Source organism: Leopardus geoffroyi, chromosome B3, assembly GCF_018350155.1.
Source record: "Leopardus geoffroyi isolate Oge1 chromosome B3, O.geoffroyi_Oge1_pat1.0, whole genome shotgun sequence".
Lineage (NCBI taxonomy): Eukaryota > Metazoa > Chordata > Mammalia > Carnivora > Felidae > Leopardus > Leopardus geoffroyi.
In genome coordinates this window covers 38,719,481-38,745,007 of record NC_059337.1, presented here as the reverse complement: position 1 = coordinate 38,745,007, position 25,527 = coordinate 38,719,481, and the positions used below count along the sequence as shown (strand labels likewise).

The window sequence follows — 25,527 nt, the reverse complement described above, 5'->3', positions numbered from 1 at the left end:
ATTTGCAAGGATTTTCTTCCAGTCTGTGGCTTATCTGTTTATTCTCTTACCACTGCCTTTCAAAGAGCAGAAGTTCTTATGTTGCTCAAGTCCAATTTGTCATTTTTTTTTCCTTGTATCAATCGTGTTTGGTGCCTATCTAAGAAATCTTTGCCTAACCCAAGGTCACAAAGATTTTCTCCTATGTTTTCTTCTAAGGCTTTATCATTTTAGGTTTTACATTTAAGTCTATGATCCATTTTGAGTTAATTTTTATATTTGGTACAAAGTTTGGATAACAGGTTTTGTTTTGTGTTTTGTTTTGTTTTGTTTGGCACGCAGATATCCAATTGTCCCGGCACCACTTGTTGAAAAGACTCTTGTTCCTCCACTGAATTATCTTGGAACATTTGTCAAAAATCAATCGACTGTTTACATGTGGGCCTATTTCTGGACTCTCTTCTGTTTTGCTATTTGCCCGTCTCGAGGGTGATGCCACACTGCCCTGGTTCCTGTAGCTTTGTGGTAAGTCTTGAAAGCAGGAGGTAATGTTAAGTCCTCCAGCTTTTGCTTATTTGTTTGTGTTCAAAACCGTTTGGGCTGTTTTAGGTCCTTTGGACTTCCCTGTAGGTTTGAGAATCGACTTGTCCATTTCAACCAAAAATCTCCTGCTGGGGTTTCGGCTGGGATTACATTGGATCTATATGTCAGTTGGGACGGAACTGACATCTTAGCAATACTGAGTCTTTTGATACACAAAGATGGTGTATCTTTCCATTTATTTACGTATGCTTTAATTTCCTCTTAGCACTATTTTGTAGTTTTCACTGCACAGCTCTTGCATATTTTCTGTCAGATTTATCTGCATTGAATATTTTTAAAGACGTACATTTTTTTTCTGATTTATTTATGTACATAATCTCTACACCAGCATTCATGACCTCAGAATCAAGAGTCACATGCTCTTCCAACTGAGCCGGCCAGGCGCCCCTGTATTTATTATTTTTAGATGCTATTTTAACTAGTACTTTTTTTGTTTTTGTTTGTTTTTTTTTTTTATTTTTTACTACTAGTACTTTTTTTTGTTTAAATTTGTTTATTTATTGAGAGAGAGAGAGAGAGAATTGAGCGGGGGAGAGGCAGAGAGAGAGAGAGGGAGAGAGAGGATCCCAAGCAGGCTCTGCACGAGCAGCACAGAGCCCGAGGCGGGGCTCGAACTCAAGAAACATGAGATCATGTCCTGAGCTGAAATCAAGAGTCGGACGCTTAACCAACTGAGCCACCCGGGCACCCCTTTTTTTGTTTTAAATGTCAAATTCTGATTACTGACACTTTCACTTTCGGGAGCAGGGACTGGATTTGCCTGGCCACCTGAAAACAAGGGAACAATCAGGCAAGATACAAGAAACAATGTCAAGATGTTGGATATCAGGCAGTGGAGGACAGTACAGCAAACAAATGAGATGAGCTACGAATGCCCCGGATTGCTGCCTGGAGAGCATTTCCAGGCCACAGCAAAGGGACAGTGACCCAGGCAGAGCCCAGCAGTCACCTTGAGTTGAGAAGTTGGATCTGGAAGTCTAAGGAAGCCAAGGTAGCTAGAATTCACAGGGAAGGGACCAGAGAAGAGGGAGCCACACAAGGAAAGTCAGAGTTCCCTCTCGTGTTTAATTGAATATTGATCAGCACATGTGTGTGAGACGACTGCCCAAGGCTGGGAAAGAGCCCCTAAAGACTAGAAAGAAAAGTACCTAGCTCTACAGGGCTCAAAATAGTGCCTGTGCCAAAAACCAGGGTATAAAACATCATAACTCACGGGGCATATGAAAGCTCTCGTCTCAGTAGCAGGGAGACTTATCCTACACCAAATGTGACTCTTGTCCTGCCTAATGAAGCTTAAAATCAAGACCTCAAACAAAGTCTTTCCAAGTAACTTAACCATGTCCCAAAACTCATCTGAAGAATAATTTTAGGAATCCAAAAGGATTTTACCCAACAAGTCACAATGCTTAGCATCCAAGCAAAATGACCAGGCGTGCCAAGAAGGAAAATACAACATACAGTGAGGAGAGAGTCCATGCAGACTGAAGAAAGGGTATTAAGGCACCTATTATATTACATTGTATTCCATAAGTTCAAGTGGCTAAAAGAAACATTGAACATGTTAAGTAGAGACATAAAACATAAAAAAGATCCAAATCAAACTAAAGATGAAAACCCCAGTGTCTGAGGGGGGCGCCTGGGTGGCTCAGTCCGTTGAGCGTCCAACTCTTGTTTTCAGCTCAGGTCATGATGTCACAGTTTGTGAGATCGAGCCCCGAGTCAGGTTCTGCACTGACAGCATGGATCCTGCTTGGGATTCTCTCTCCTAGTCTCTCTCTCTGCTCCTTTCCCCCTGACGTGTGCACATGCAGGTGCTCTGTCTCTTTCTCAAAATAAACCTTAAAAAGTCAACGTCATTCACCTTATTGACACCCTAAAAGTGAAAAACCATATAATTATTTCGGTAAGTGCAAAAAAAGAACATTTGACAAAATCTAACATTCATTCCTAATGAAAATGCTCAATAAATTAGGAAGAGAAAGGAACTTCTCAACCTGATTAAGGACATCTGTAAAAATCCACCGCTGGGGCGCCTGGGTGGCCCCAGCGGTTGAATGTTCGACTCTTTGTTTTAGGCTTGGGTCATGATCTCATGGTTTGTGGGCTTGAGCCCCACATCCGGCTCGGTGCTGACCACACAGAGCCTGCTTGGGATTCTCTGTCTCCCTCTCTCTCTGTCCCTCCCCTGCTTTCTCTCTTTTTCTCTCTTTCTTTTTAAAAAACAATTTTAAAAAAAATTTTTTTTTTCAACGTTTATTTATTTTTGGGACAGAGAGACAGAGCATGAACGGGGGAGGGGCAGAGAGAGAGGGAGACACAGAATCGGAAACAGGCTCCAGGCTCTGAGCCATCAGCCCAGAGCCTGACGCGGGGCTCGAACTCACGGACCGCGAGATCGTGACCTAGCTGAAGTCGGACGCTTAACCGACTGCGCCACCCAGGCGCCCCAAAAAACAATTTTTTTTAATGCTTATTTATTTTTTGAGAGAGAGAGAGACAGAGTGAGAGTGAGGGAGGGGCAGACAGAATCTGAAGCAGGCTCCAGGCTCTGAGCTGTCAGCCCAGAGCCCGACGCGGGGCTCGAACTCACAAACTGTGAGATCAGACCTGAGCTGAAGTCGGACCCCTAACCGACCTAGCCACCCAGGCGCCCTTCTTTTTCTCTCTTTCAAAATAAAAAAACTTAAAAAAAAAATTCCACAGCTAACATCTTAATGGTGAAAGACTGAAGGCTTTCCTCCCAAGATCAGAGACAGGACAAGGCTGTCCACTCTCACCATTGCTAGTCAACATCGTGCTAGAGTTTGTAGCTAGCGCAGTCAGGCAAGAAAAGGAAATAAAAACATCCAGACTGGAAATGAAGAGTCCAGTCGGCCGCGCCTGGACCGCAGGCTTTTCTGGCCCTCTAGGGGGAATGTCAGTTTGTGTGCGCACACACATGCATATCTGTGCGTGCAGTATTGTATTGGTGCGTGTGGCACCTTGTTCCTTGGAAATGTGCCTCGGAACTGGGGAATGGAGAAAGGTACCTCCACGATTTGGCAGACGTGACCCGTGCGACCCCTATGGTTTCTCCTAGGTCTCAGGGTTTCTCTTAAAGTTTCAGGTGGTTTTTTGCACTTTATAATATTTGTGCTATTTTAATAAGGAAGCAGGATTTTAGGTGGCTTATGTCCAACCAGACATTACAGTGGGGGCAAGGAGGGTCACGTTTATCTGAATTCCAGGACCCCGGCCACCTGGATGGTGCAAATACCTTCTTGGGAGGCGCGGGCTTGCAGGGAGAATGAGCCCACAATTCACAGCACGTGCGCGTAGGCTACGAGCAAGCGAGCAAGCAAGACATTGGGCACTGACCTCATTTCTCCAATCCTCACTTTGCCGCCCTTTAAAGGAGGGATAAGAATCTCTTCGTGGCCTCCGGCTCAGGATTGGTGAGGTATTGGTAACAGGTGAAAGTGCTCTGAGGGTCCACTTTCTTCTTGCCCAGAGGCGGACTGCGAGGCCTTGGCCGGCCCCCGTGTGTTCTGTTCCTTGCAGGTAGTGAGGGGCTTCTCTGAGGGAGGCCCGTGCCTCCTACCCGCCCCAGCACTGGAGGCCTCAAGGGCACTGAGGCCCAGGCTGTCCCACCATCAGGTCTTTGGAGATGCTCCAGTGATTCCACAGATATTTAGGGATGGCAGTTTTGAGGAACAATCTGAGAAACATCTGTGCGGTAAGCGGAACCAAGCCGCCCCCCCCCCGCACCCTCCCCCAAACGTCCGCGTCCTAATCCCCAGAACCTGTGAATTGTTAGCTTACATGGAGGTGGGGAATTCAAGCTGCCGATGGAATTAAGGTTACTATCAGCTGATCTTAAGATGGAAAGATTATTTTCAATTAGCTGGATGGGCCCAATGTGATCACAAGAGTCTTTAAACATGGGAGAGGGAGGCAGGAGCAGAGAGGGAGAGAGGTCTGAGGAAGGAAGCAGAGTCAGGGCGGAGCAGTCTAAGGACTTGATCTGCTGTTGTTGGCTTTGAAGATGCTGGAAGAGACCCCGAGCCAGGGAGTGCAGGCGCTAGCTGCTAGAAAAGGCAGGGAAATGAATTCTCCCCTAGGGTGCCCAGAAGGAACACCGCCTTGTTGACACCTTGAGTTTAGGGACCCAGGTCAGACTTCTGACCTCTGGAACTGCAGGTAAGACATCTGTGTTACTAAGTTTGTGGCCATTTGCTACAGCAGCAGCAGGAAAACGAATATATTCCAGAAGCTACTGCCCTGCCAGCTCTCTGCCTGTACTGGAAACGCCAGCAGATTCACGGGCCCGGACTCCATCTGTTGGGCTTCAAGTGCATCGATGCACTTGAGAGTGGCCCTGAGGCCCTGCGGGCCTGTGGGTAATCAGGAAGAGGTGCTGGCCGGCCTGCGAGGAGGCCAGACCTCCAGCCGGGTCCCAGACTCACCCGGAGCCCCAGGAGGGAGCAGGCCTGCCACCTGCGTTGGGAAAAAGGCACTGACTGGACGGCCTGAATCTAAACCCTGGATCTGCCCTTTGTTGGGTGTATGATTGTGGGCAAGATCCTTAGCTTCCCTCTTTCTCTGTTTTCTTACCTGTGAAATGGGGGATAACAGTACATACCTCACAATATTGTTAGATGAAGTGAGTTCATGCAGAAAGTTTGGAACGATGCCTGACGCATAAAGCTCAAAAAAAAAAATGTGTTAATTAGTGTTATTTGTATTATGATGACATGAAAGGGCTGGTGTCTTTAGGTGATGAACGGTCTAGTGGGGAGACCCACGTGTGTCAGGGGGCGGGATGGGGAGCACGAAGCAGGAGGGAGGGATTCTTTCTCTGGGGGTCGGGGGCTCAGGAAAGGATGGATAGAGGTTCCATGACGCTTGAGCTGAGCTTCCCCGTTGCACAGAAACATTTCTGTTCCTTTAGTCATTCAACAAACCTTGATTGAGCCCCTGCTTTGTGCCAGGCACTGCGCTGGGAGCTAGGAATACGGCTGTGAACCAGACAAAGTCCTGCCTGCATGGAGCTTACAATGTGATGGGCGGCTCTGGCGACAGGGACCAACAAAGAAATGCAAAAGATCAGGGGGCCTAAGTGCTCTGATGGAAACCACAGTGGGTAAGAGGGGCGAGGTGTGTGTGTGTGTGTGGGGGGGCACTTTATACTGGATGGTGGAGGGAGCGGTGAGCCATTCTAATGGGGTAAGAGTGAATCCCGGAATTTCACATACCAGCACCGCCACCGCTGGGAGGCCTTGAACAAGTCACTTGTCTCTGTGCCTCAGTTTGCTCATCTGCAGTGTCAGGATCATAATAGTATCTACCTGCCACAACCGTAGGGCTGTGGAGCGGAGTAAATGAATTAATACAGGTGAAGTGCTTAGACAGTGCCTGGCACGTGGGTAAGTGCTCCAAGCGTCTGCTTCTTCCGCTTCCAGTTTTCTGGCAAATGGAACAGCCAGGGTGAAAGTCACGAGGTGGGAAAGGGCTTAGAATGTTGGAGGAGGAACAAGAAGGTCAGGAGCGGACAAGGGGAGTGTGGCGAAGGATGACGTTAGGAAGGCAGGGGTCTGGGTAGCTACCCCTCCATGGCCAGTCATTATCCAGGGTCAGCTTGGCCCTCTTACTGCTCAGGAGCCTGCCATGGCTCCCTACTGCCTAGTCATGGAATTTCCACCTCCCGGTGTGTTTTTCAAGGATCTCCATGTTTCAGCCTCTTCTCTCTCCTCCAGCGTGATTTGCCTGCCTCCCAATCCCCCATCTGCCCTGCTCACTTGGAGCCTCGGATCTTCTTCTGGAAGTGCTTGGTGTCTGCTCACCCAGGCTCTTCCTTTCACCGGGAAGCCTGGAGCCCAGAGAGGGGTGTGACTAATCTAAGGCCACGCAGCAGAGTAGGGGGCCAAGTCTGGAGCCCAGGTTTTCATAACGGAACCACAGTTGATAGTTTCCTGGGTGGGTCATTTTAACAGATGTTGTGTGTATCACAGTGTGATTTGAGTTGAGGAAAGGGCGAGAGGCAGGGAATGAGGAAGGTGGAATCCACTAATGGAAATTCTCCTCAAAAACATTTGTGTCTGGGCGCCTTTCATGCTCAGCGCACTGTTCCTCAGAAACAGAAGCCATTTGTGAGGCTGGGACACAGGGAGTAGACCACATTGTCTGCCTTTGCTTGTGTCTATCCATTCCTTCCCTGGGAGAGCCGGAGATCCCCATCTGCTAATGGGCTGTTGTCCAGGCTCCAGGGTCACGCTTAGGGAGCAATGGCAGAGCCTGTCACAGTGGCCTGAAGAGGAGTGAGATTTAGAAATGGGGGACTTCTGGGCACCTGGGTGGCTCAGTTGGTTAAGCGTCTGACTTCGGCTCGGGTCACGATATCGCAGTCTGCGAGTTCGAGCCCCACGTTGGGCTCTGTGCTGACAGCTCAGAGCCTGGAGCCTGCTTCAGATTCTGTGTCTCCCTCTCTCTCTGCCCCTCCCCTGCTCATGTTCTGTCTCTCTCTGTCTCAAAAATTTAAAAAAAAAAATTTTTTTAAGTACACTATAGAAAGGAGGGACTCTTCAAGGAAAATGCCACTAACCACTTGAAAATCTGTATTAGTTTATTGGGGCTGCCATAACAAAATACCACAGACTGGGGGCTTAAACAGTAGAAATTAATCTTCTCACAGTTTGGGAGGCTGGAAGTCCAAGATCAAGGTGCCACAGGGTAGGGTTTCCTCTGTGGCTCCTCTCCGTGGTTTGTAGATGGCCTCCCTCTTGCCGCCTCTCACATGGTCCTTTCTCGGTGGGCACATATCCCCTATATCTCTTGGTATGTCCAAATTTCCTCTTTTGTAAGGATACCAATCAGATTGGATTAGGGACCACAGTGACCGCCTCTTTTTAACGGAATCACTTATTAAAAGCCCTATCTTCAGGGCACCTGGCTGGCTCAGTCCATAGAGCATGAGACTCTTGATCTCAGTGTCATAAGTTCGAGCCCCATGTTGGGCGTGGAGCCTACTTAAAAAAAAAAAAAAAAAAAAAAAAAGCCCTATTTTCAAATAGACTGACATTCTGAGATACAGGGTGGGGGTTGGGATTCAACATTTAAGTTTTGGGGGGACACAGTTTAGCCCATACCAAAACCAAACGCCAATCAATACTCAACCCTGGGCAGGACTGCAAGGACTGAGGACTCCCAGGAGGGGGGCATCAAGAGTTGGGCATTCTGGGAAAGTTGCCTGGAAGAGAGAAACTTGAAGTTTTGGTCAAAGGGAAGAAGGCATTAACAAGGGCCTGGAAATACATGCATGATGTGTCCCTGGGGTCTCGGGGCTGGTGGTTGTTCCAAAGGGTGAAAGCAAGGGGGAGTTAAGCTGTGAAGGGCCAGGGAGGGCAGGAGAAGGGCTTGGGCTTGATTGTATGGGGCCACTGATGATATTTGGAGCACAAGAAAGATGGTGGCTGTGCTTTAGGCCAGAATCAGGGAAATGACAGATTCATGGTTCTCAAATTTGAGCACGCATCAGAATCACCCGGAGGGCTGGTGAAACCAGATTGCTGGACTCATCCTTCAGGGCTCCTGATTCAGTGGGTCTGGGATGGGGCTTGAGAATTTGCATTTCTGACAAGTTCTCAGGGGATCCCCTAGTGCTGTCTGTGTATCACCTTGTGAGGACCCCTGAGAGCTTTGCTAGAGGACAAGAGTGGCGGTGGGGAGTGGGCAGACAGGGGTATATTTCATCTCCCAAAGCGTCCGAGGCACAAGCAGTGGGAAGTCTCGCCCCCACCGACGACTGCCATGCTTCACCGACAGGGAAACTGAAGCCTCGAAGGTGATGGCTTTAGTAGTGGGTATTTCTAGGCCCTGAGCCTGGAACCTCGGGCGCCTCGAACCTGGCATCTGGCACCTCATGCAGGAGGGCTCGCTGGGGCACCTGCTTCTGGGTATACTGAGCTAGGGGAAAACAGGTCCCAAAGAGCTGGGTTTCTCTGAGTGTGCGACAGACAGCTGGCTAGGGAGCCGGAGCAGAACTAGCAGGAGGCGGAGCTTTCCTGCTGCTCTGGGGGCCAGGCGCGCCGTGGTCCCGCCCCGCCCCCCCAGACTCCGCCCAGTCTGGCCCCGCCCCTTGCAGGCCCCGCCTCCCCGCTGGGTAGTGTCCTCACCGCGGTGCGTTGAATGTGGCCGCCTGCCTGGCTCCGCTGGTCTGGCTGAGTCAGGCTCCGGCTGCCAGCATAGTGACCCCGGGACAGCTGAGAATGGGGACTGGCGACAGACAGGAGAGAGAGGAAGGGGTGTGGCCAGGTTGGGGAAGGAGTGCTGGACCAGGAGCCAACCGACCAGTCCCATGGGGGTCTCATCTTGAAGGACCATATGACCTAAAAGAACTTGTTGAACCTCTCTGCGCTGCATTCACTCGATGAAAACACAGTAGACTCAGCGTGTGCCAGGTGCTGGGATGTGGTGGTGAACAGGACCCACGTGGTTTACAAGCTCTGGTTAAGGGCGTGACCACTGAATCCCAGCTTTCCACCCTACTAACTGGGCGACCTTGGGCAAGATAATCAACTTCTCTGTACTTCATTATCCCCTCATCTGTAATTTGGGAGTAATACCTACCTCCTAGGGCTGTGGGGGTTAAAAAAAATGTGCACTTGTAAAATCCTAGGAGTCGTGTCTATTAAGTACTATTATTAAGTGCATAAGAATCTTCATTATTAGCTAATGCTATCTTCAAGCTCCCTCCTGGAGCTTGTATTAGCTGACTTTAATTTAAAATTTCTGGGGCCCCTGGGTGGCTCAGTTGGTTGAGCGTCTGACTTCAGCTCAGGTAATGATCTCACGGTTCATGAGTTCGAGTCCCACACCGGGCTTGTTGCCGTCAGCCTGTCAGCACAGAGCCCACCTTGGATCCTCTGTCCCCCTCTCTCTCAAAAAAATAAATAAAACATTAACATTTGCTAGGGAGCCTGGGTGGCTCAGTCAGTTAAGCATCTGGCTCTTGATTTTGGCTCAGGTTGCGATTTCACAGTGAGATTGAGCCCTGCATCAGGCTCTGCACTGACAGTGTGGAGCCTGCTTGGAATTTTCTCTCTCTCCTTCTCTCTCTCTGTCTGCCCTCCCCCACTCTCGCTCTCTCAAAGTGAATAAACTTTAAAAATTATTAAAAATAATAAAATTTCTTTATCATTATGAACCTATAAAGAAAGAACATAAACAGTATGTCCCCATCACCCTATTTTAGGAATTAAGCATTATAAATACATTCCTTCTAGTCTAACTTTAGTCACAGCTTCATATCCCTTGCCCCTGAAGCCTCTAGAATCTCCTGCCTCCAACCCATCCTCTACAGGGCTCCTAGTCTTTGAGAGATCCGGATAGGAACCAAATTGGACCCTGCCATGACTCTGCTTGAAAATTTCCACCTATAAGATAGAAAACCCCCCTTGACATCCAGACCCTTCACTTCTCATCCTCACTGACTCTTCCTGTTCGGTCTTTGCCACCCAAGACCAAAGTTCCTCTTTCCCCCCCCTTTTTTTTTTTTTACTGGGGATTTATTTTTGAGAGAAAGAGAGTGCAAGCAGGGTAGGAGCAGAGAGAGGGAAACACAGAATCCGAAGCAGGCTCCAGGCTCCGAGCCGTCAGCTCAGAGCCTGACACAGGACTCGAACTTACAAACTGTGAGATCATGACCTGAGGCGAAGTCAGACGCTTAACCGACTGAGCCACCCAGGCGCCCTTCTCTTACCATTTCTTAAGCATCCCTGTTCATTGTATGTGTTGGCCCCTCTGCCTGAGGGTCCTGTGCATCCCTTCTCTCTCTTTCACTCATTCTAGGAGGAGCATCATCTTTTGATTCCCACCACCCCCCCCCCCCCAGGCTCCTAAGCAGGGTCCCCTTGGTGTGGGTGTGTGTCCGTGTGTCCATCCTCCCCTAGACTGTAAGCTCCTGGCAGCAGGCCCTCTGCTGACTCATTTTCATCTCCTCCTAGTAAAGGAAAGGCACGCACCACACTACATCGTTGGAGTTGACTGTATGGGGCACTGTGTGAGGGTATGGTAGGTGTGGTCACGCAGCGACTCCAACGCCATCATTTTCACGGGGAATTACAGTCCACCAGCAGTGAAACCGCTGAGGAAGCACACAGAGGTCATTAAATGGAGTCCCCGTTTTAAAGGCATTCCAGCACAGTGTGATTTCCCACCGTGCCCCGTCCCCGTCCCCAGCCCGTTGCTACTCCATCCCTGTCTCCTCTCTCTGAGGACACTGGGTTCCTCATGATGAGTGGACATTCCCCAGGGACTAAGATGTAGGACGTGCAGTGACTATGTGGCAGATCCAAGAGGCTTGTGGTTTTGTGGAAACCAAGTGGATGCCAAGCCGGGCCCCAGAAAGCCTAGGTTCTAGAAGCAAAGAAGAGATGCTTCCGGAGCAAGGGCTCCCAGCCTGTGTCCATCCTGTCAGCTATATTTGTGAAGCCGAACCTCTTCACAGAAAGAGGGGAGCCTAAGTCCCCGTTTAAGTACTTTTGAAATAAACCAGTAAGTGCCTCAGACTCCAGGGAGGGAGCTGGGTACCTGGGGGAGGAGAAGAGGGACACTTCTGTGCCTCTATGGCCATTTTGAGTTTTGTACTGTAGTCACATCTGATCTATTTAAAAAAAAAATGAAATCATATGTTGGCTGGTAATCAGAAGAGTCAGGTTCTAGTACTGCAAATACCAATTACTGGTCTGCTCACCTTGGTCTCTCTGAGCCTCACTTTAATAACCACCCAGTTCTCAGCTCAAAGAGTAGGCACAAGGAAGACCTTTGTAAACTCAGTGGGGCTGGGCGCACTTAATTATTATTTACTCTTCATGCAGTTCGTCCCAGCTGACAATAACCGAGCCCTTCTCCTCTATGGCCACAGTATATGGGTCTCTCCATACAAGTGTGGGTGTGTATGTCTGGGCCTGAGCGGGTAGGTCTGGGTGTGTGCACTTCCGGACATGTCAGGGTAGTGTGGGGGATGACTGTGACGTTGGCCATTAGGGGTCCCTGCCCCAAGGATGGCTCCTGATGCAGCAGGACAGGTGACCAAATGAACCACGTCCTCTAACACTTTTCACCTCTGTCAAAGGCCAAATAGAGGGATGCAAAATGTGGGTGCACAGAGGAGGGGACATAAATTCAAACAGGGGGCTTTGCACTGGCTGTTCCTCCTGCTTGGAATGCTCTTCCCCCAGGACCCTCAAGGCCCACCCCCTTGCCTCCTTCAACTCTTTGAGGAGATGTAACCTTCTCAAGGAGGCCCACTTGACCACCCCATTTAAGTAGCAACTCGACCCAGCCCTCCCCGAACTCATCTCCGCTTTACGTTTAGCCAAAGCTCTTACTTCCGATAGCAAAGTTACTTACAATAAAACTAACTTAAAATACTGTATGTTTCACTCGTTTCACTGGTCTTTTTCCGTCCTTAGAATGAAAGCTCCATGACGGAAGGGACAATATCTGTTTTGCTCACTGCTGTGTACCACCCCACCCCACCCCCGCTGGGCCTAGAATAGTACCTGGCATAGAGTAAGACTGTACATATTTGGGAATATGCTGGTGACAGGGAGGTGCTCAGGGGCGGATGGCAGAGAGGCCAGGGCCAGGCCTGGGGAGGTAGCACGAGGTCTGAGACTGCAGCAGGGGAATAAAGGAGCACCTGTGATGTGGGGATCTGATGGGGAGGTGGATGGTGGAGGTGGGAACATTCCAGCGGACACGGGGAGGAACACACGGCCTGGAGCGGGGTGTCTGGGTGGTTCAGTCGGTTAAGCATCTGACTCTTGATTTCGGCTCAGGATATGATCTCGCAGTTTGTGGAATCAAGCCCCGTGTTGGGCTCTGAGCTGATGGCTCAGAACCTGCTTGGAATTCTCTTCCTTTCTCTCTGCCCTTCCCCCAGCTCATGCTCTCTCTCGCAGGCGCGTGCTTTCTGTCTCTCTCTATGTCTTTCGATAAAATAAACATAAACAAACAAAAAAGACATGGGCTGGAGAAAACCTGAGACATTTGGGGGGCCGTTCTCCAAATTCTAGCTCAGTGCCCATCCATTCCCTCTGCTACTATGAGAATCTAAAACTGTTAATATGGGGAAGGAGAGATTCAGGGGCCCTTCTGGTTTGGGGAAGGTGATGGTGGACACATTTGCGAAGACCAAAGGCCACCATCAGGTTCCTTGCCTAGGAGAGAATACCTGGGGTGGGGGGGTTGGGGGCGGGAGTTGAGACGTGTTTACAGGGGAGGAGGCACCAGGAGTCCCTGTGATGTTGGTGGCTGGATTATAGACTCGGTGAGAGCAGAGATGTTTCTATGAACATGAAGAACAGAGCGCAAAGCCCAGGTAGAGGGCGCTCTTGGGACCAGAGGCCAGAGAAGAAATGGACCAGACACTGAGGCCAGGATGGGAAGGGCCTCACAGGGCAGGTCAAGGAGTCAGGAGAGAATCCTGGGGGTCCGGAGAACACAGGAGTCCCTGGAACTGAGAGTAGGAGGTGGCAAACAAAGGAAGGAAGCTATATTTGGGAAGAATCGCTTCTCAGGGGTCTTTACCAGTCTTTCCTGAAGGGGAGGGGGGGGGGCGGGGGGAAGCATGCTCTCTAAGGCTTATAGACAGAGGAGGGGGGCAGAGTAGCCATTTCACTTTCGTGGCCCGTTCATTTACTTTATCACACACTTAATGTTTCTGGACTCTAGGCTGGGGTCTGGGGGATGCCATGAGGAATCAGTACTGAACTTTGACCCCATGCAAGGGAGAGGGTACCCTGGGAGAGATGTGACGGCCCTAGAGAGGCTGTGGTTACGCCCAGCTGGGCAACCAGGGAGGACTGCCTGGATAGGAGGCATCTGAGCTGGGCGCTGAATAATGGTCAGGGGTTTGAAAGTCGGCTGATCCGTAAGAGAGGCCATTTGACTCAGGCACTCCAAAGCCGGGGATTTTGATGTGCGCTATTTCATGTAATTCACCTAGCAACTCTCAGAAGAGGTTGCTCTTGGGACCAAATCCAGAGAGGGTAAGTGCCCGGCCCTAGGTCACCAGCCTGAAAATAGCAGTTGATTGGAACCCAGGGCTGTTGGACTCCCGGCCAAGTGCTCACCCTGCGAGTCCACAGCCGCCCCTGGTTATTTGGAGTTCTTTTCACTGCTGCTTTCCAAGCTGCTACGGAGGAGTTGCTGGCTAATCTCCAACCCCCAGGATCTTGATCTGCCTCTGCCTGACCCCGGAGAGGATCCAGGACACAGGCCGATGAGCCGATCTCGGCTCCTCAGTGGTTGGCCAAGGGCAGGTAGTGGCCAGGACGGAAAAAGTTTGTCAGACTTTGAGTCTGAGGGCTTGTGGCCGGTTCCGGCTGTGCCATTAATGTCCTGGCTGTACAGTCTTCAAAGCACTTGACCTATCTGGGCCCTTCAAGTCTCCTTCACTGTCAAATGCGGGCGCGGTTCACCCCAGTATCCCCCGCCTTCAGGGAGTCAAGAAACTGAGGACAGAGGGGGCACGGCCGTCCCAGAGAAGAATTCACTGTTATTATTTGGAGGGACTGGGGGTTGCCTGCACCGCTAGAGTGATTAAGGGAATGTTACCAGACTGCCTCCTGCAAAACCGACCTTCTCGGAACCCTTACCAGGCTCGGAGCTAAGTGCTTTCCGCACCGTAATTCATTGAGTGGCGCATGGATTGGAAAACACTGGAAGGAGCGCTATCATCAATACGTATGGTCTGTGAAGATGATGATGATAAAGCCGTCTCGCAAAGCATTGTAATTAATGGACTCAGAAGTCTTTGAGAGCAACTGAGAGCTTTGCAGACTGTGTGTCCTAGCCCGTTGGCACAGCCCTGGTCCTTCCCTTCCTTCATCTGAGTGACCGACGTTCTCAGTGTAAAGGCAGCCAGCTCCCCACCCTCGGCCCCCCACCCCTGGATGAGGTATTTCGGCCCCAAGCCAGGCCAGCTCTGAGATTCCTATTCCTGGGCAGTGTGGCTACGGCCCCAGGAGGACAGCCAACAAGGGGCCCAGCAGCTTATCGCTCTGCGGAGACTCTCCAGCGGGCAGACTGTCTCCACTGCTGCTGAGCCAAGCTGATAATGAGGACAGACCCTTGTGTTTACTGTGGCTGGGAGAGTGGGGCCTCCTGGGGGCGGTCCCGGCTCCTCTGGGAACAGACTGTCTGTTTGCTGAGATACCATCGCATTCCTGCAGCCTTGGCCACCCCAGGATGGATGGGGCGGGGGTGGAGGGTGGGGGGAGTTGGGGTGGGGTGTGGAGATGGGAGAGGAGGAGGAAATATGACAGCTGCCGGCCCTGTGTCCCCCTGGGGCCCATGCTGGGGAGGCTGCCTTTGCACTGGATCCTCCGGGGGTCTATGGTTTTCTGGCCTGATCGTTAAGCCCTTCATACAGGTCATTAATAGCCAACACAGGCCCACTTCACTCTATAGTTTACAAAGTATTTTCTCAACAATGATCTATTTTGTTCTTCCAGGGAACCTTCCATGCAGGTAGTCTGGGGCGATGGAATGTCACAGAAGAGAGATGCCCAGCAAGGCCGGACCAGAGGCCCACGGCACGGCCAGACACTGGGGTAGGCGTTGAATGAGCCCCAGCTGACCAGGCAAACCCACGAAAACACTAACACGGAGAGTGCTTTCTGTAGTAGTGACTGTCAAGAGATTTTAGTCCGCTTAATCCTCACGACAGATCGTATGAGGTCGGTGCTGTCATTGTATCCATCTTACAGCTCAGGAAACTGAGGCAGACGCAGGCAGAAACCAGGAGGGCTGAGACTGGAACCCTGGCAGTATTTCTCCAGAATCTCCCATTTAACCACTGAGCTACACACCCAGCCAGCGTAAAGCCAGCTAATGATAGACAGGGTCCCACCTGGCTTACGAAGGCAGTTGGCATTTACAAGTGCACAGGTGGCCTAGCGGAGGCAAGAACGGGCTTCGGAATTAGGCCTGGATTCCACTCCCCGCACTGACACCAATGAACCCTGAGGCTGACCCTCCCCGGAGTCTGCATTTCCTTCACTGGGAAGTGGAAGGAACACCTGCCTTAGCAGTGGGTGTGAGAAATGTTGGGTGAGAAGGTTCTGGCGTATGGCAGATTTTCATTAAACGATTACTTTTATTACTTTGACAGATGAGCTGGGGAGGTGGCCTGCTCAAAACTGAGACTTGAGAAGACTCTCTCTTAAAAGAGAGGCCCAATCTTCCTCGGCTCTGGGGGCGCAGAGGAGGGGTGACAGCTAGCTGAAGGGGTCTGGTGGCTTCAGAGGACACAGCACGAGCAAGTGGTTGGGACTCTGGCTTCAGAGCTCAGCAGACTCGGGTTCAAGTTCCGGTATCCAGCACGTGCTCACCGGGTCTCCTTGGGGAGTCGCTTAACTTCTTGGAGTCTGTGAAATGAGGACTCCGAGAGTACCTTCCTCGTAGGGGTGAGAAGAATGGGTGGAATCATTCAGGGAAAGGAGTGCTGGGCACACCGGCTGACACATAGTAAGTACTCAACAAAATGCTGCCATCAGTGGGAGTGGGGGTGGGAGTGGGGTGGTAGACAGAGGAATGGCCCCAGCAAAGGGGTCCATGTGCTCGAACCTGGAACCTGAGAATATGTTACATTACGTGGAAAGGGGGATTGTGGATGCTGGTAGACTGGAGGTAGACCGCTGACCTTGAGCTGGGGAGATTATCCTGGCTTGTCAATGTGGACCCACTATAGGCACCAGGGTCCTTACGAGTGGAAGCAGGAGGGAGAGAGAGAATTAGTGTCAGAGTGATATGAGGAGAAACTTCCCCGGCCATTCTTGGCGCTGAAGACGGGTGAAGGGGACGTGAGCCAAGGAACACGGGCTGCCTCTAGAAGCTGGAAACGCTCCCTCCAGCCCCTGGAAAGGTGTGTGGCCCTTCCAACGCTCTGATTTTAGCCCAGTGACACCCGTTTTGGACTTCAGACTTCCCAAACCAGAAGGCAATAAAATTTGAGTTGTCCTAAGCCACTAAGTTTGCGATCATTTGTTATAGCAGCAAAAGGAGACTAATACAGGCTGTGAGTTGGTCCTTGGAGACTGGCCGGATGGTAACAGGCAGAGGTGGGCTTCAGACACACAAGAAGAAGAAGCTGTGCCCTACGGCCGTTAGGCGAGAAAGCACAAAGCATTTTTGAGGCCCGGTGGGAAAAGTCTGTTGGCCTCTTTGCAAAAATGGACACAGTTCTCCATCCTTGCCCATATCCTCTTTGCAGTGAGACTAGGCAGCTCTCCTCATCAAGACATGGAGTCTGCTTCTCCCACACCTCGAATCTACACTTGGATCTATGGCTCGCATAGACAAGTTCTGAGCCTGGGCTTCAAGAGGTTTTATGCGCTTCTGCACGCCCTCTTGCGGTTTTTGAAACCCTGCCTCCAGTCTATGACCGAGGTCAGGTGTGCCAGGCAGCTCTAAAATGACTCCCAATGGGGTGCCTGGGTGGCTCGGTCGGTTAAGCGTCCGACTTCGGCTCAGGTCACGATCTCACGCTCCGTGAGTTCGAGCCCCGCGTCGGGCTCTGTGCTGACAGCTCGGAGCCTGGAGCCTGTTTCAGGTTCTGTGTCTCCCTCTCTCTCTGCCCCTCCCCTGTTCATGCTCTGTCTCTCTCTGTCTCAAAAATAAATAAACATTAAAAAAAATGTTTTTTTTTTAAATAAATAAATAAATAAATAAATAAATAAATAAATAAATAAAATGGTTCCCAATAATCCCCACCTCCTGAGATTAATGCTCTGTGTCACCTGCTCCCATTGAGTGTTGGCTGGGCCTGGTGCCTCGCTTCTCACAAATAGAAGGCCGCAAAAGACATGAGTCGGCCCTTCTGAGATCAGCTTACACAAAGAAAGACTGGGTGGGTTCCATCTTGCTTTCCCTTTCTTGTTCTCTTGCTGGCTTGTTTTGAGGGAATCCGGCTTCTGTGCTGCAGGTGTCTATGGAGGACTCCACGTGGCAAGGAAATGATGCCTCTGGCCGAGGGCTAGCAAGGACCCGAGACCTGCCAAAATCCACGTGAGTAAGTTTAAAAGCAGATCCGCCGCTGGAGCCTCGAGGTGACCAAAGCCCTAGTCGATGCCTTGACTCTAGCCCTGTGAGAGTCTTCGAGCCGAAGACACCCCCGCGAGGGGCATTAGGCTTCCTGACCCCCAGAGACCGTGTTTGTGGTTTTTAGCTGTGTAACTTGTTACGCAGCTATGGATAACTAATACACCATCAGATGAGTCTGCTGGATGATGAGTGACACGTGGCCCGGTCACTTCCTTTCACCCAGCCAGACAACCGCTGGATGTGAGAGTGAGGCCATCCCAGACCAACTAGCCCTTAGTCAACCTGTCAGCTGCTTGCAGACGTGGGGTTGGGCCAAGCCAGGATCAGCTGTGCCTGGCCCAGAGCAGCAGAAGTCCTGCCTGAACTTGGACCCAGCCGCAATGATATACATTGTTGTCTTAAGTTACTAAGCCTTGGGATGATTTTGTACCCAGCAGTAGCTGACTGATACAGCCTGTGTAGCCGGGGCTGTGTGCACACAGTAGGAAATGGGGCTGGGAAGCTGTGCAGGGACCTAATGTGGAGGGCTTTGCTGCCAGGTTAAGGCATCTGGAATCTAATTTGCGGGCAGTCGGGGCAGGTTTCGAGCAGGAGAAGAAGGTCATGATCAGAGCTGTGGTTGAAGACATTTCTTGTGGCAGTGGCATGAATTGGAGGCAGCGGGATCATTTAGGGGGCCGCTGTGTCATGAGGCCGATGGGCAGTGACGGAGGCTTGAAATTAGGAAACGGTGAGGAATGGGAGAGAACAGTGGAGGTGGAATCAGTGAAAACCGTTCTGGACTGGGTTGAGGGCCTGGCATTGGGAGAGTGGAAGTCGACACCCAGGTTTTGTTCCTGGGAGCCTGAATGGTCGGTGGTGCTGTTGACAAAGACGGGGAGATCAGCACGGCGGATAGGGAGATGGGAGGGGCGATTTGGGGTGGACTGAGCGTTCAGTGCTAAAGAGGCCTGGGAAGAGGCTTAGGAGACAGTGACTCAAGACTGCAAAGGGAGCTTTATCCCCTGTCTAGCGTACTGTCAGGTCTCAGATTGGGCAACTGAGAGAGCGTGAGCAAAGGCCTATTTACAAGGGTGTGCGAAGAGTTTGCGCATTGCACAGGGGCAGTGAGTTAGCCTGGGCTACCAATGGTGAATTAGCCTAGGGCTACCCATGGGCTACGAACAGCAGCTGTTATCACCCCCTAGGACCGAGAAGTCCTCAAGGACAGGAGCAGGAGCCAGAACCAGGAGGGGATGTGGTGTGGAGAGGGCTGCCTTCCAGGGGCTGTGGCCTTTGGTAGAAGATGCAGATGACCCATGGCAGCCCAGCAAGGAGGACACAGGGGAGTGAGTAGCCTGACCACTCCTTATTCCTGCCTGGGAGCACTTGGTGTCCCTCGTTGGCTGAGTCCACCCTGAAGGCAAGGGCAAGGTGGCCCATTGATGGAGTCCCTGCACAGCAGCCTCAAAGGATGCAGAGGGGCCAGAGTAGAGGAGGGTGAGTAGAAGATACCTGGCCAGATGAAATTTCTGTAGCTTAAGTCAATCGGTGACCCCGGTTCTGGCAAAGGAGATTTGAGGGGATCTCTGCTAGAGAGGGTCTGGGAAAAGGTTCTTGACTGTTAGGAAGGAGACGGCAGGAGAGCTGTTCTTTGTTGTGTCTGATGTGATGGCTGGAACTGCGACAGCCCTTTTGTCACCGTGGGGGAAGCCAGCCAAAGTCAGAACCAACCCACTGAGGACAGAGAAGCGAAGAGATGGAAAGATGGGTCTCTTTGAGGAACTGCTCTGAGACCGTGTTCTGCCTCTGAGGTTCCTTTTTTTTTTTTTTTTTTTTTCCCCATGAGATAATAAAGGTTCTTATTGTTAGAACCATTTTGAGCTGGGTTTCCCATTACGTGCAGCTCTAAGTTTCCTAATGGCCAGAGTTGCCATCCGCCATCTCCAGGCCCGTGTGCGAGCCCTCATGCCTCCCACAGCCTGCAGGCCAAGCTGCCCGCGGGGTTCACTACTGGCTGCAGCAGATTCAGTGCAGAATCGCAAATGCTTTTTCGGTCTGTGACAAAAGAAAGAGTCAGAAGTGGGAGATAGGCTCTTATCTGCAAATACTACCCTGTAGCTACAGATGACTTCTGACCACGGAAGACAGATGTCCACAGAGGCCGGTGATACAGGGCGGTTGGGGGCCACAGGCCTTGCAGGCTGTCATGACCCTGCTGCAAGTCTACGTCTGCTGCCTTCTAACTGTGTGACTTTGGGGAAGTTAGTGAACCTCCCGGAGCCTTGGTTTTCTCCCTGGGGGTGGTGAGGGTTGCATCAGATAGAAGAAGGAAAAAACCAAGAGCTCTCACAGGAATCCCAGACCTGAGAGGCTGCCTTCAAAAGACTTCCTCCCCGCTCTCTCCCTCTTTCTTTCCATTGCTGGGTCGGATGTGAGGGAGGTTGGGAAGGGCCCAAAGGGATATGGGCAAGACAAACCACCCAGACAAAGGGAGGATGTGGGCTCCCAGATAGCAGTGACTTGACTTACTGCCCACAAGGGCCCCCACGTGTCTGATGTACGAATGTACGAACGAGTGAAAGAATAAATGGGAAAAAAAGAATAAGGTTAGAAAGATGGGGAATTTCACCCACGGAAAGAAAGGCGGGTGGAGGGCTTTGTAAAATTCTAACAACCAATACCCAGGACACAGATGGCGGATCGGTCAGGAGAGGCTGGGTAACGCGGTGGTAACAAAAATTCCCGAATCCCAGTGGCTTTATAACAACTATGTTTGCTTCCTGTTGAGGCACTGCATGGTGGGTTATTCGAAGTCACTCAGAGATTTAGCCGAGGGAAGCTCCATGTTGACGTGCTTCTATAATGACAGCAGCAGGGTACAAAGAAGGTGGCAAAAGCTCCACGCCGGAGCTGAGATCACCTGCCCGGCAGTGTTTCACATCACACCTGCTCATACTTCATTGGCCAAAGCCAATCACATGGCCATACTTGAGTCAAGTCGGTGGAGAAGCTCGAGCCTATGTTCCCAGAAAAGAGAACTGGCAGTTTGTCAGCATTCCTAACCCCCACCATCCGTGGTACTGGTCAGAGGGGTGCTTGGGCTGAATGCAGCTCAGACCTGGCTGGTTTGGCCTGTTTGGTACTTTAATTTTTTTTTTATAATACTTTTTTTTTATAATTTAATGAAAAAAAAATGTTTTCATGTTCACTTTTATTTTTGAGAGAGAGACAGAGTGCGAGCAGGGGAGGGGCAGAGACAGAGGGAGACACAGAATCCGAAGCAGGCTCTGGGCTCTGAGCTGTCGGCACAGGGCCCGACGTGGGGCTCGAACCCACGAACCGTGAGATCATGACCTGAGCCGAAGTCGGACGTTTAACTGACTGAGCCACCCAGGTGCCCTTATACTTTAATATTTTTTTATGGGGTTTCCAATATATATGACCTCAAGATATGTCATATACAAATCCGTATAAGCCTGGCTAAATTTGAAAAATCGGACTCTGTGGTAACAGTGAGTCCAGTTGTATTAATTAGGATTAAGTTGGATAGATTATAACAGAAAAACTCAAAATAACAGAAGCTTAAGTAGGATAGCTGTCTCTTATACGAAAGAAGACTGGAGATACTCTGGGCCAGAGAAGGAAAGGTTGAAGGCAAAAAAGGGTGCCTCCCAGTTGAGTTGGCTCTCTTTCTACTGCCTTCCCAGAATTCCTGCACAAAGCTTCTACTCACATCTTATTGGCCAGAAATAGTCATATGACTATACCCAGTGCAAGGGACGCTAGAGATAGTCATGGGACTATGCTAGTTTCTTTCTCCAGGATACAATTTGCCCAGCTGAAACTAAATCCTTATTCTGCTATTCAAGAGGAAGAGGGAGAAATGAGGTTGCCGTAGGTACCTGAGTCTTGCCAGGGGGTTGCGGTCCTGATTGTCTGGAGCGGAATAACAGATGCTTCACTTACACTGGGTCTGAGCTCACCAATTTGCCACAGACTCCACCACTCCCTACTGTCTCCCGACCACTCAGTGTCAGTTACGATTTATCGTCGGGCTTGTGCTGGCTTTGGCTTTCTTTGTGGAATTAATAGGAAAAAGAAATATTTCCCATGTCTCTGTTAAAAATCAGAAGAGTAAAAGACATACCAACAGAGACATGTGTTTCCAGAAAGACAAGCATGGAAGCATATTTCTTTGGGGAAGAGAAAAATATTCCTAGCTGTGTATCATGCAAACAAGGTGTATTGAAAAAAAAAATGCAATTGAACACACTATTATGAAACAGCCGAGTTGCTTTTACTCACCGCTCTGGCCTGGCAGGCATTTTACTGGTTGCACAGCTCCCTGGGAAGACAGTGGGCCTCAGATCTTCCTGGTTCTACACGGCTCACCCCTCTCCTGGGAGGAGAACAGCCCCATTTTGTCCAACCCCTCTCGCCCCTCATTTGGAATGATGTCTCCCTTCTTTGTATTCAGGGCTTATTTTGAGCAAGTTCAAAACCGTCTTGCAAAGTTCAAGATCATTATGGCAGGCAAAAATGCAGTGAAATAGCACACCACTGTCAGTTAATTACTAAAAATCCTTTAATAGCTGACATTATTATAAATTATATACCCATTATGACAGGGACAATTGGGCTCTCTGTTTTTCTTGCCCTGCATTGGAACCCCAAACAATGCTGTCTTGTTGGGGAGAATGACCTGGGTGCACTTGGAGGCAAGTTGGGAGTTTACACGGGCTACCTATGCTGACCACAGCAGCCTGTGGGCCTCTGAGGACACCCTGTCCCTGGGTAGGGGTGAGGCAGCTGCCTGACAAGGCCTCAGAACCAACCCCGTCTCCATTCCTACCTGTCTCCCCCACTGCTGTGGTTACAAGAGTCTCTTCCCATGGCCTTCCCAACTCCCTCTGCCTTGTTCCCTGCTCCTCTCCACGTGTAGGCCTAGCTCAAAGAACCCCTCCTCCAGGCAGCTTCCCCTGATTCCCCTTCCAAAGCTCAAGACACGCGGTTGGGTCTCTTTTGTTTTTGTTTAGAGTCAGGTGCACGTTAAGAGTCAACCTCAGTGATTTTTCACAGATGTGCACACTATGTGGCCCCCCTCCTGAATCAAGATGTAGAACTAACTCAAAAATGTCCATGTTGCATGGATATCCCCTCGGAAGCATGTAAAAAATGCAGCTTCTGACCTAGACCCAAGATGCTGATTCGGTGGCCTGGAAGGGCTGGTTAATTGCACCAGATCTTCAGGTGGAAGGGGACCCACAGCCGACCCTTGGAGAAACCCACTCAGTGCTTGCTGGTGAAGTCCCTATTTCTTAGTTACTTTGCTGTTAGGCGGGAGGTATGCTCTGGGCCCTTCATGTCTGTGTGTCTGCCCAGCAAGGTTCTGGGCCAGGAGTGGCACCCACGGGGTGAATCCAGGCTGGGTGCAGTCTGAAGCTACATGATTTGGGGAGTCTATCCTTTTACTTTGAAGTGTTTATTATTTTTGTGAGAGAGAGAGAGGGAGCATGTGTGCACGTGCTTGCAAGTGGGGGAGGGGCAGAGAGAGGGGGAGACAGATCTGCAATGACAGCAGGGAGCCCGACACGGGGCTTGAACTCATGAACTGTGAAATCATGACCTGAGTCGAAGTCGCATGCTTAGCCAACTGAGTCACCCAGGCGCCCCGGGGAGGCTATCTTTAGGATAAGTGCAGGGCCTTGGAAGGGCCCTCTACAAGGGACGTGTGCCCTACTTTGAATCTGCCTCTGGCAGCCACTAAGGGTTCATGGTCTTAGATGTCAGGGTGAGATGTCATCTACTGGGCAAATCAGAGCATCTCCCCTCACCCCGCTCACTCCTTCCCTCTGCAGGAATATCTGTGCGATGCTCAGACCTGACCCCTGTTAGAATCACCTAGGGGAGCTTGAAACAAACCCAAGCCCTGACCTCACATCAGATATTTTGATTTAATTGCCCTGGGGTGGAAAGCAGGTTCTAATAGTTTTTTAAGCTCCCGGGTGATTCTAATGTGTCGTCAATGCTGAGAACCCCTGAGCAGGAGGCCTGACTTGGAATTTTAAGCTGTTTTTATCTGCTCCAGACTCATACAAAGAGAAGGTCCCCTGCCACCCTCTTCCTTTTGCCTCTCCCTCTGAAGGGGCCAGCCCCCCGGCTGTGGTCAGTGTCCTCGACGCCCACCTCCAGAGGTCTCCCTCTACTGGGGACAATCCACCGATAATACTGGGCGATTATCCAGGGCCAATGTCATCCTTTGGGCTCAGCAGACGCACTGCCCCGGGCCCAAAATAATTTTAGGGAACCTATGAAATTTTTTTAAATTAATTAATTTATTTTGAGAGAGAGAAAGAGAGAGCACAAGCAGGGGAGAGACCAGGAGAGAGAAAGAGACAGAGAGAGAATCCCAAAGCAGCCGGACTTGGGGCTTGATCTCATAAACCGTAAGATCATGACCCAAGAGAAAAAAAATGACTGACAATAAATAGATAACAACGAATCTAGCCCACAGAGCATGGCTAGTACTAGCGGGACTGAGGCCAGAAATGCTTACCACACACAGCCTGCGTAGCCCTGGGGAGGAAACGAGAGCATAAAGGGTGTCCTGGTCGGGGTAGGAAGAGAAGATACACACACAGGAAACCAAGGGCGAGACGAGACGGATGCTCTCTCTGACGGTAGTCAGGTCTTACTTGTATCTCTTCTTATTTTTGTCACTTCCTTCGTCACTGGGTCACGTCCTCTTTGCTTTGGTTATTGAATTGTTTCATGTATCAATTCTTCAACCAACTATTCTTTTGTTGATTTATTCCTTTTTTCAGCCAGGGGTTGCTATCTTTTTTTTTTTTTTTTTAATTTTTTTTTTTCAACGTTTATTTATTTTTGGGACAGAGAGAGACAGAGCATGAACGGGGGAGGGGCAGAGAGAGAGGGAGACACAGAATCGGAAACAGGCTCCAGGCTCCGAGCCATCAGCCCAGAGCCCGACGCGGGGCTCGAACTCACGGACCGCGAGATCGTGACCTGGCTGAAGTCGGACGCTTAACCGACTGCGCCACCCAGGCGCCCCAGGGGTTGCTATCTTAATAATTCAGCTGTTTTTCTAAAAAAAGAATATGTATTGGATTTAATTATTTTTGAGTGGTAATTCTGCCCATGCTGCAAAGATTCAGAAGGTACCAAAGAGGGCAAGCCAAGAGGACTGGAGGCAGGAGAAAGGGAGGCTTCTTTTGGGCTGAACCTTTGGCCTTGTTTAGATTTTGTGCCGTGTGTGAGCATTACCTATTTAATAGAATGACATAATAGAATTTAATAGAATAACATAAGCAAGCAAGCACACAAAGTAACCAGTTATTGGTTGAAAAATAATCTCCCTCTCAGCTGGCTTCCACCCCCAGACAACCTCTCCGACCCCACGGACAACCATCTTGACCAGCTTACCCTGTGTCTTTCCAAAGACGTTTTATGAATATGCGAACATGATAGTTAAAAAAAAAAAAAATTGTGCACATTGTAGCATACTGCCGACATTGTTGTTAGTCATTTAATATCTTTTTTCATTAAAATTTATTTATTTATTTTGAGAGAGAGAGAGAGAGAGAGAGAGTATGTGTGTGTGTGAGCAGGGGAGAGGCAGAGAGAAAGGAGAGAGAGAGAATCGCAAGCAGGCTCTGCACTGTCAGCACAGAGCCCCATGTGGGGCTTGATTTCATGAACCGTGAGATCACGACCTGAGCTGAAATCAAGACTTGGACACCGGGGTGCGTGGGTGGCTCAGTTGGTTAAGCGTCTGACTCTTGGTTTCAGCTCAGGTCATGATCTCATGGTTTCATGAGCTCCAGCCCTGCATCAGACTCTCGCTGGCACCACGGA

At 50.3% G+C, this 25,527-nt stretch overlaps 1 long non-coding RNA gene across 4 annotated transcripts; it reads left to right on the top strand.

Moving 5' to 3' along the window:
* The first annotated feature begins 327 nt into the window (after nt 1–327).
* LOC123582847 lies at nt 328–20,760 on the top strand. Of its 4 annotated transcripts, none has more exons than XR_006704613.1 (5): nt 328–504; nt 5,553–5,704; nt 15,081–15,179; nt 15,740–16,095; nt 17,552–20,760. It is a non-coding gene; the product is annotated as an uncharacterized LOC123582847 (long non-coding RNA). The 4 variants fall into 4 exon arrangements; XR_006704614.1 differs by having other exon boundaries at nt 15,081–15,305; XR_006704612.1 differs by having other exon boundaries at nt 15,081–16,095.
* Nucleotides 20,761–25,527: the final 4,767 nt, after the last annotated feature.